General features: G+C 41.4%; 1 protein-coding gene and 1 pseudogene across 1 annotated transcript in view; both read left to right on the top strand.

Moving 5' to 3' along the window:
• Nucleotides 1–8,724, top strand: part of SLC16A2 (solute carrier family 16 member 2) — a gene marked incomplete at its 5' end in the record, with an annotated part of 201,503 nt that overhangs the window by 38,677 nt on the left and 154,102 nt on the right.
• Nucleotides 3,404–3,927, top strand: LOC102469561 (histidine triad nucleotide-binding protein 2, mitochondrial pseudogene; annotated as a pseudogene).

Raw genomic sequence — 8,724 nt, forward strand, 5'->3', positions numbered from 1 at the left:
GAAAAGAAAGAAAGAGACAGAGAGAGAGAGAGAGAGAGAGAGAGAGAAAGTGAGAAAGCAAGCCACCACATCCAAGACTCAAACCACAGTTGGCCATATGGGAGTCTAGGACCTTAACCACCATGCCACCTGCCAGTCCCCAGCCTGCAAAATTTCAAGTGTGTGTGCTGTCAAAGATCTGTCCAGAGTTGTGTGGGAGCTCAGAGCCCCAGTTCTTGTGCTGAGGAGCCAAAATGTCTAGTGACAGCAGGTTACCTGAATCTTGGGCTGGTGCTGTCTGTTTGTTTATCTTGGGGGATTTTGGCCTTATTCCCATTACGCTATTGCCGGCAGCAGCCTTAAGTGCAAGGATAATGACATGCTTTGAAAAATGCCTTAAATGTCAATTACCAGTATTAAGACAACTCCTGGGAGTTGTTCCTTCATGTCCACATCTTTAACTCATAGCACTATGTTTCACTCTGCTGAAGTCTGCAAGGCTGCTCAAAGCTTCAGCCTGCAGTTCTTAGGGACCAGGGTATGAAGTAGAATGGAAAGATGGCTGGTGGCAGGTGCGGCAGGGCTAATGGTAGTTTACATTTTTGTGCATTGAGTTGAGAAATTCTGGAACCTCTCCTCCTCCCCCCCCACCCCCATTATATGCCCTGGGACCTAGCACAAGGCCTGGCTGGCTACATAAGAGACACTCAAGAAAATATTTGTTGGGAACCAGCAGTTAGCATAATGGCTATGTCGCTGGACTCCCACGTAGTCGACCGTGGTTCACGTCCCGGACCCGGTGGCTTAAAACTCATGCCGGACGCGTGTGCGTGCGTGCCCAAGATCCTGAGAGGAGAATGGAGGAGAAGGGATTGTGGCGTAGCCATCCCCCCTGGGGTGTGATTTCTCGCTTTCTGTCTCTATGCATCTCTCTCTCTGTCTGGTGAGCGCACGTGCCCTATAGCGAAAACCTCCCCCCAAAAAATATTTGTTTAATTAATAATAACTAAATAAAGACTAAATGGACCTAAAAGCTCAAGGAAATAAATAGTATTAGAGCTGAGTTAGGAGATCTGGATCAGCCACTAACTCATCTTGTTATCTTGAGACTTCCTCTCTCTGTATCTAAATCTCTTCCTTTGTAGAATTTTGTGCTATATCAGTGATTCCTTAGTGGTCTTCCATCTCTGGTAGTTCATGACTCTGTATTCTTGTATCAAATAACACTCTATCCTCACCCCCCAGGAAGTAAAAGAAATCTCCATCTAGTCATCAAATGGTACTGAGCTCATGATGATTGGAAAAAAGAACAAAACTCTGGGTTTTAGACCAAACCAATTTCAGAGAAGTGACTGTCTCTCACCATGTCAATAGGAATTGCTGATTGAGTCTCACTTCCATTACTTAAAGGCATAACATTTGAGGTCTTCTACTTCTTGCCTCTTTTATTCTGTCTTTGATGTCTGTCCCATGAGAAGTATATTTAATAAATAATGTCCCCTGGGCTCTGTAGTGATTGAAATGAGTAGACTCCTGGAGACTTGGGAGTCCTGGTCATGGCAGAACAAAATCCTTGTCTCCTGTTACAAGTCTTGATTTTGAAAGTCTCATGCAGCCATAAATATATACACCAGTCAACCTGCCTGGGAGTAAAGGGAACCAGGCAGAAAACCCCAAATGGTAGAATCTCCTCTTGTCTCTCTGAATTAGTTTTTCATGAGACCCTGTGTATGAAACACATAAACTTTAATGATGTTATTATTATTACTAAGGATGACCTTTAGTAAACCTTCAAATGTGGAAATCTATTATTCTCTGATTATAAATATGTAACCAGTAGAAAGGTGCTTTGCTTTGCATGTGTTCTTTTAGTGTAATAAATCAGATGGAAGCTTGGGTTGGGCAGTGGCTATGTGGGTATGTGATGAATTTTGGGGTAGATACAGGCTACTGTTTGAGGGAAGGCATATTTATCAGACAATGAATGTATGCAAGCTAAAATGTGTAATCAGTAATTGAAAACCTGAGCACCCATACCTTCCTCTTCCCTCATGTAGTTAAGCTCTATGATCAAACATCAGATTTAGGCTAGATAATCCTTTTTTCACCCTTTTAGACAGGGTCTTGCAATCTTCTACCTCAGCCTCCTGGGTAGCTGGTATTACAGGCATAAACCACCATGTCAAGATTTTAGGGTGGGCTAGACTCCAACCTGACCCTCCTTTGTGACCTCACCCTGCTGAGAGCCACATGGTGTCAACCAGCATGTGCTACTGTGACTGTACCATGGCCTAGATAATCTTTGAGATTTGTTCCAGTTTAGATATTCATTTCTTTTTTTAAAAAATTATTTATTTACTTATGTAGCTATTTGTTGTGATGTTTGAGCTACTAGGTCCAGGACTTGAACCTCTGTCAGCAATGCAGGAGTCTAGCTTCACCTTCTGACCCTAGATGTTAATTTTCTGACTCTATGAGATCATTCAGACTTTCGATGTTTTATTTCAGGTAGAGAACAAATTATAGTGAAATGGCTAGACTGAGGTAGGGTTGGCCATAAAGTGACATGGAAGGTTGATGGGACATGAACTATGAGGTAGGGAGAAGCCTTTGGATCCTCAGGGCCCAGTAGATCATAAAAAAGGTGTCTGGAAGTATATGAGGGGGAGTTTCTTATAGTGATATGCCTATTTGCATTGAAATTTTATCCTTCTGGGGTTCCCTCCACCTATCATGGGACAAACGTCTCATAGAAGAATGTGACAGTAAATATGCCAAACTGATCAAATGCTTTTGGTAGTACTTGACCCTTCATGATGTTATAAATAGGAGGGAATGAGGCTGAATTCAAATGTGTCATGCTGTGAGAAGGAGAAGGGACATGTTGCCATTAGTAAGGGGCTCGGAGGATCCTATAGTTGGGAAAATGGCAAAAGAGGCCCTCTATTTCAAGAAAGGAAATGTTCAATGTCCCTGTTCACGTCAGAGCACAATTTGGTCTAATTGAATAGCAGCAGTTTGGTCCTTGGCCCCTGTGTATAATAACTAAAAGACCAGAATAGAGTTCTCAAGCCCCACAGGCCCCCTACAGACCTAATGTGCATTCAGGCCTGGCTAGCCAGTGCCCACCACCCTTCCAACTGCCACTGTGCTCTCCTTCTAAGAGCATTACTACCGTTGTTCTCAGAGGGGTGAGTTTGAAAACTGGCCTGCAGAATGGCAGGCCTTCCCTCTTGTCCTGCTGTAGACAGTCTTACCAGTTCCCATTTTAGGAAAGAGGAACAAGAATTTTCCCTTGGTGCAGGGGTTTGCTCCCTATTTTGAATTAGGGAGCAAACAATGAGCAACACAAGGGAGTGTATGTGGGAACCTTGAAATATATACTATAACTCATTAGTGCATCATAAAGTTAATTTAGGGAAAAACCTAGTGCTCTGGAGTAGTAGGTTCCTGTAGCTCCAGGTAGATGGCGGCAGCCAGATTGCGTGCGGCCCAGAGAGCCGAGGTGGCTGCGGTGCCGCGCGGGGCACAGGTTCGGGGAGCTGCAGGTGTGACTGATGGGAATGAAGTAGCCACGGCCCAGAAGGCAGCTCCTGGGGGAGCAGCCCTAATCATCTTCTCCCGGATCCTTGACCGAAGCCTCCTAGCTGACATTCTATATGAGGACCAGCAGTGTCTCGTGTTCCATGATGTGGCCCCTCAGGCTTCTGTGCACTTCCTGTTTTTTTCCTAAGAAGCCCACTCCTCGGATTAGCGAGGCTGAAGAAGATGACCAGCAGCTTCTAGGACATCTATTCCTTATGGCCAAGAAGACAGCAAAGGCTGAGGGCTTGGGTGATGGATATCGACTTGTGATCAATGATGGGAAGCTGCGCGCAGTTGATTTCTGTATATCACCTGCACATCTATGTACTTGGGGGCCTACGGCTCCTGTGGCCACCAGGTTGAATCTGCCAACTGACAAGGACCCCAGACCTGGTTGCTTGATAAGGATGGGAAAATGGGATACTATGATGCTAATAAACCTACTCTCCCTCAAAAACAAAACAAAACAAAAATAAAATTAATTTAGATGGTCATAATCTGCATGAAAAAAAAGTCAAGTGCGTTAGAAAATGTAAGAGTTTACTCTGGCTTTGTGGTCCATGGCAGTAATGTGCTCCTCAGGAAAAGCCAGATCCCACATGGTGACTGCAGTTCAAGTCCCTGGCCTGGTCAGCCTAAAATTTACTGGGCCTGTGTTTGAGTGCCTAAGATCCAATGGTCTATGGTGTGTTGAGAATCCGTGAAAAGTACTCCTTCCTCTCTGTCTCTCACATGTGCATGTATGTGCTCTATCATGAATAAAGAAAGAAAAAGACTATAACAAACATTTTTAAAAAAAATGTGAGTTTGTCATACAAAGTAAGAATAATCACTGCTTTAAAAAATTTGTTCAGGGTATATGTAAATATCACATATATAGTTTTAAATATATATTAGTTATACATGCATGTACATTTTCTATCATGACACATGTGTGACATACATATATAATATGTGATCCATATTATTGCACATACATACACACACACACATATAAATATACACAAGTCTTACTTCACTAATGCTCATGTGACATAGTTTCAACTATCCTTAGTCTACAGTTTACTCTCCTTTGAACACACTCAGGTTGGCTCTAAAGTGTGGAGCCTCAGAACCACAGCAGCTCTATAGGTGTAGTCTACCAGAGCAGAGGAAAACAACTCTTTCTTTCTTTGTTCTGACCAGTACATTTTGAACAACTCAGTTTAATAGTTCCAGTGAGGCAACCTATCACAACTTGATACCTATTAAACTTAGTTGCCTAAAACTCCTAGGTATCTCTCACACATATCTCTGCTAAGCCCTAGCTCCCTTATCCTGTTGCTATGCAGGTTGCTTCTTAATCCTAATATAGAAATATCATCTATCTCTTACAGTTTACCTTTCACCTGCACTTACTTTTTTCTTTTTTTTTTAGTTTTGCTATAAGGACCGTGTACTTGCAGGAAAGAGACAGAGAAAGAGTGATAGAGAAAGAAAGAGTGAGAAATCATCCCAAGGGGGATGGCTATGCCACAATCCTTTCTCCTCCATTCTTCTCTTGGGAATCTGGGCATGTAAGCACACATACCTGCCGTGATTTTCAAGCTGCGAGCCCAGGACTTGAACTGTGGTTGACTATGTAGGAATTTAGTGCCTTATCCACCATGCCACCTGCTGGCCCCACCCAGCATGTTTTTCAAGCCACTGGATCTGGGACTCACACTGCACAATTAATCATGTGGGACCCAGTCTCCTTAACCACACCACATCACCATTTGGTCTAACCCCAAATATATTTTTGCCTCTGAGCTTCTGACTATAATACATTAAACCCTCACTTATGATCTCCTCCTGCTCTAATTCATCTTCTATGGGCCAATTTAAGTGAGTATAACTTCCATGATGCCGTATTTGAAACCTGTAGATTATATTGACTTATCCTCTGAATTTCTAAATTTCTATTGTATTTACTATGTATTGCTTTACATGTAAATTTATATAAAAATGTATGTATGGGGTGACCAGCAGTTAGCATAATGGCTATGTCACTGGACTCCCATGTAGTCGACCGCAGTTTGAGTCCCAGACCTGGTGGCTTAAACTCATGCCGGGTGCATGTGTGTGCATGCCCAAGATCCCAAGAGGAGAATGGAGAAGGGATTGAGGGGATTGCAGCGTGGCCATCCCCTCCGGGGAGTGATTTCTCGCTTTCTGTCTCTCTGTCTCTCTGTCTTTCTGGGCAAGCACACATGCCCTATAGCAAAGTCCGCTCAAAAAAAAAACAAAAAAGAAAAAAGAAAAACTGTATGTATGGAGCCAGCAGGTGACATGGTGGTTAAGGCACTGGATTACCACATGGCTACCTGCAGTTTGAATCCTGGCCTGAAAATCATACCAGGCACTTGTACATGTGTGTCCAAAGTCACAGGAGGATGGAGGAGAAGGAATTGTGGTGCAACTATCTCCCCTGGGGGGCAGTGATTTCTCACTTTCCCTCTCACTGTCTCTCTTCAGTAAGCATATGTGCCCTCTGGCAATAAACTAAAAATACTAAAAAAAAAAAAATATGTATATATATATATGTATATATATATATATGAATGTTAAAAATTTTGGTTTATTTATACATTTAATAACTATACATTGCTTTGCTTGTAAATCAAATTTACCCAACATGAATACACTTCACACCATTCAAAGTGGAGGATACAAAACACATTATCATTAATAGATGATAATCAATTTCTGCATCCCATAAACGTCTTGCCTCTCTATTTTTCTTCCTAATTTATTTCCATACAATCTCCCCTTTCTCCCACCTTCTTCCCACATTGTCTCCAATATCCATAACCATTTTCAATGCTTCTGTGTTCTCTAATATTTCAGTTTCTGCCATATAGTAAAGAGAGTTAGTCTATATTAAGTGGAGACATGTACTGTCTCTTTCACCATGGTCCCTTCTCCTCCTCCATTCTCCTCTCAGGATTTTGAGCACACATGCACATGCACCTAATGTAAGATTTAATGAATCTGAGACTCAAACTGTGGTGGATTATGTGAGAGTCCAGTGATATAACCATTACGCTATCTGCTGGTTGCTTCATAACCATGTCAGTGCTTCTGTGTACTCTAATCTTTCAGTTTCCACCATAGAGTGCAGATAGTCGGTATACGTTAAGTGGATTCATACAATATTTCTCTTTCATAGCCTGGCTTGCTTCACTCAGCAGTAAATCCTTAATATTCATTGACTTTCTATCAAATGCCAGGGTCTTTTTTTTTAATGACTAAGTAGTACTCCATAGAGTATATGTGGCACTCTTTTTTAATCCATTCATCTGTTTGTGGGCATTTGGGTTGGTTCCATTTGTTCCATTTGTGAATTGCAGCAATTGTGAATAATGCTGCAGTAAACATTGATGTGCAAGCACTTTTCCAACTTCTATTCTTTGGGTAATACAAGGAGTGGAATTGCTGGATCATATGGTAGTTCTATTTGTAGGTCTTTGAGGAACGTTCTGGTTCTCCAAAGCAGCTGGACCAATTTCTATTCCCACCAACAGTGTAGGAAAGTTCCTCCTTTCACCACAGTCCCATCTACACTTATCACTTTTTTTTTTTTATCTTTGCCATTCTGACAAGTTAGATGGTATCTCATTGTGGTTTTGATCTGCATCTCCCTGATGATGAGGGATGATGAGTAATTTTTTTTGAGAGGTTTTTTGGTTTAGAGCGCGTGCGCTCACCAGACAGACAGAGAGAGACAGAGAGATAGAAAGTGAGAAATCACCCCCCGGGGGGGATGGCCACGCCACAATCCCTTCTCCTTCATTCTCCTCTCGGGATCTTGGGCACACATGAACACGTGCCCGGTGTGAGTTTAAGCCACCGGGTCCAGGACTTGAACCGTGGTCGACTACGTGGGAGTCCAGCGATATAGCCATTATGCTAACTGCTGATCCATGAGTAATTTTTCATATGCTTTTTGGCTGTTCGTATGTCTTCCTTAGAATGTTTTTTGTTTAGCTCATTTCCCTATCTTGGGTTGATCTTTTTTTTGGGGGGGAAGGGTAAGCTGCTTGAATTACCTTTGTATTCTGGTTATCAGTCCCTTATCTGAGGCATAGTTTACAAAAATATTGTTTCATTCCAAGAGTTGATGATTTGCACTAATTACTGTGTCTTTTGCTATGCAGAAACTTCTTAATCTGATGTAATCTCACTTGTCTATTTTTGGTTTTATTGCCTGTGCTTTGGGGGTCTTATTTAAGAAAGGTTTGCCTACCCCAGTGTCTCCCAGAATTTCCCCAGTATTTTCCACATGTAGTTTTATAGTTTGAGTTATTAGGTTTAGATCTTTGATCCAATTTGAGTTGATTTTTCTTAATGGTGAAAGCTAGGAGTTCAAATTTGTCTTTCTGCAGATGGATATCCATTTTTTCCAACACCATTTGTTAAAGAGGTTTTCCTTTTCCCACTGGATTGACTGGTATCCTTTGTCAAAAATCAATTGGCTGGATGGTTTGTGTTTTATTTCTGGGGTCTTTCTTCTGTTCCATTGGTCCACCTGTCTGTTTTTGTGCCAATACCATGCTGTTTTGATTATCACAGCTTTGTAGTACATTTTTGGGTCAGGGAGTGGGATACCTCCCACTCCACTCTTCTTGCACAGAATTGGTTTGGCAATATGGGGTCTTTTATGATTCCAGACAAATTCTATGAGCATCTTTTCTAGATCTGTGAAGAATGTCTCTGGTATTTTGATTGGGATTGTATTAAATATGTAGATTAATTTGGGTAGAATTATTGTCATTTTGATTATATTAATTCTTCCAGTGCAGGAACATGGGATGTCCTTTCACTTTTCTGTTTCATTTTAAATATCTTTTTTAAGATTTTCATTGTTTTCCTTGTAGAGGTCCTTGACTTCCTTGGTTAGATTTATTTCTAGGTATCTTATTCTTTTTGTGGATATGGTAAATGGGATTAATTTTTTCCATTCTGCCTGTCTGGTTGTTGTTTGTATATAGAAATGCTATAGATTTTTGTAAGTTGATTTTGTATCCTGCCACTTTACAGTATCATTTATTACTTCAAAAAGTTTTTTTGTGGATACCTTTGGGTCTTCTTAATATAAACATGTCATCAGCATATAGAGATAATTTCAAGTCTTTCCCT

The sequence above is a fragment of the Tupaia chinensis genome, unplaced genomic scaffold (assembly GCF_000334495.1).
Source record: "Tupaia chinensis unplaced genomic scaffold, TupChi_1.0 Scaffold143976_1, whole genome shotgun sequence".
In the NCBI taxonomy this organism is placed as follows: Eukaryota; Metazoa; Chordata; class Mammalia; order Scandentia; family Tupaiidae; genus Tupaia; species Tupaia belangeri.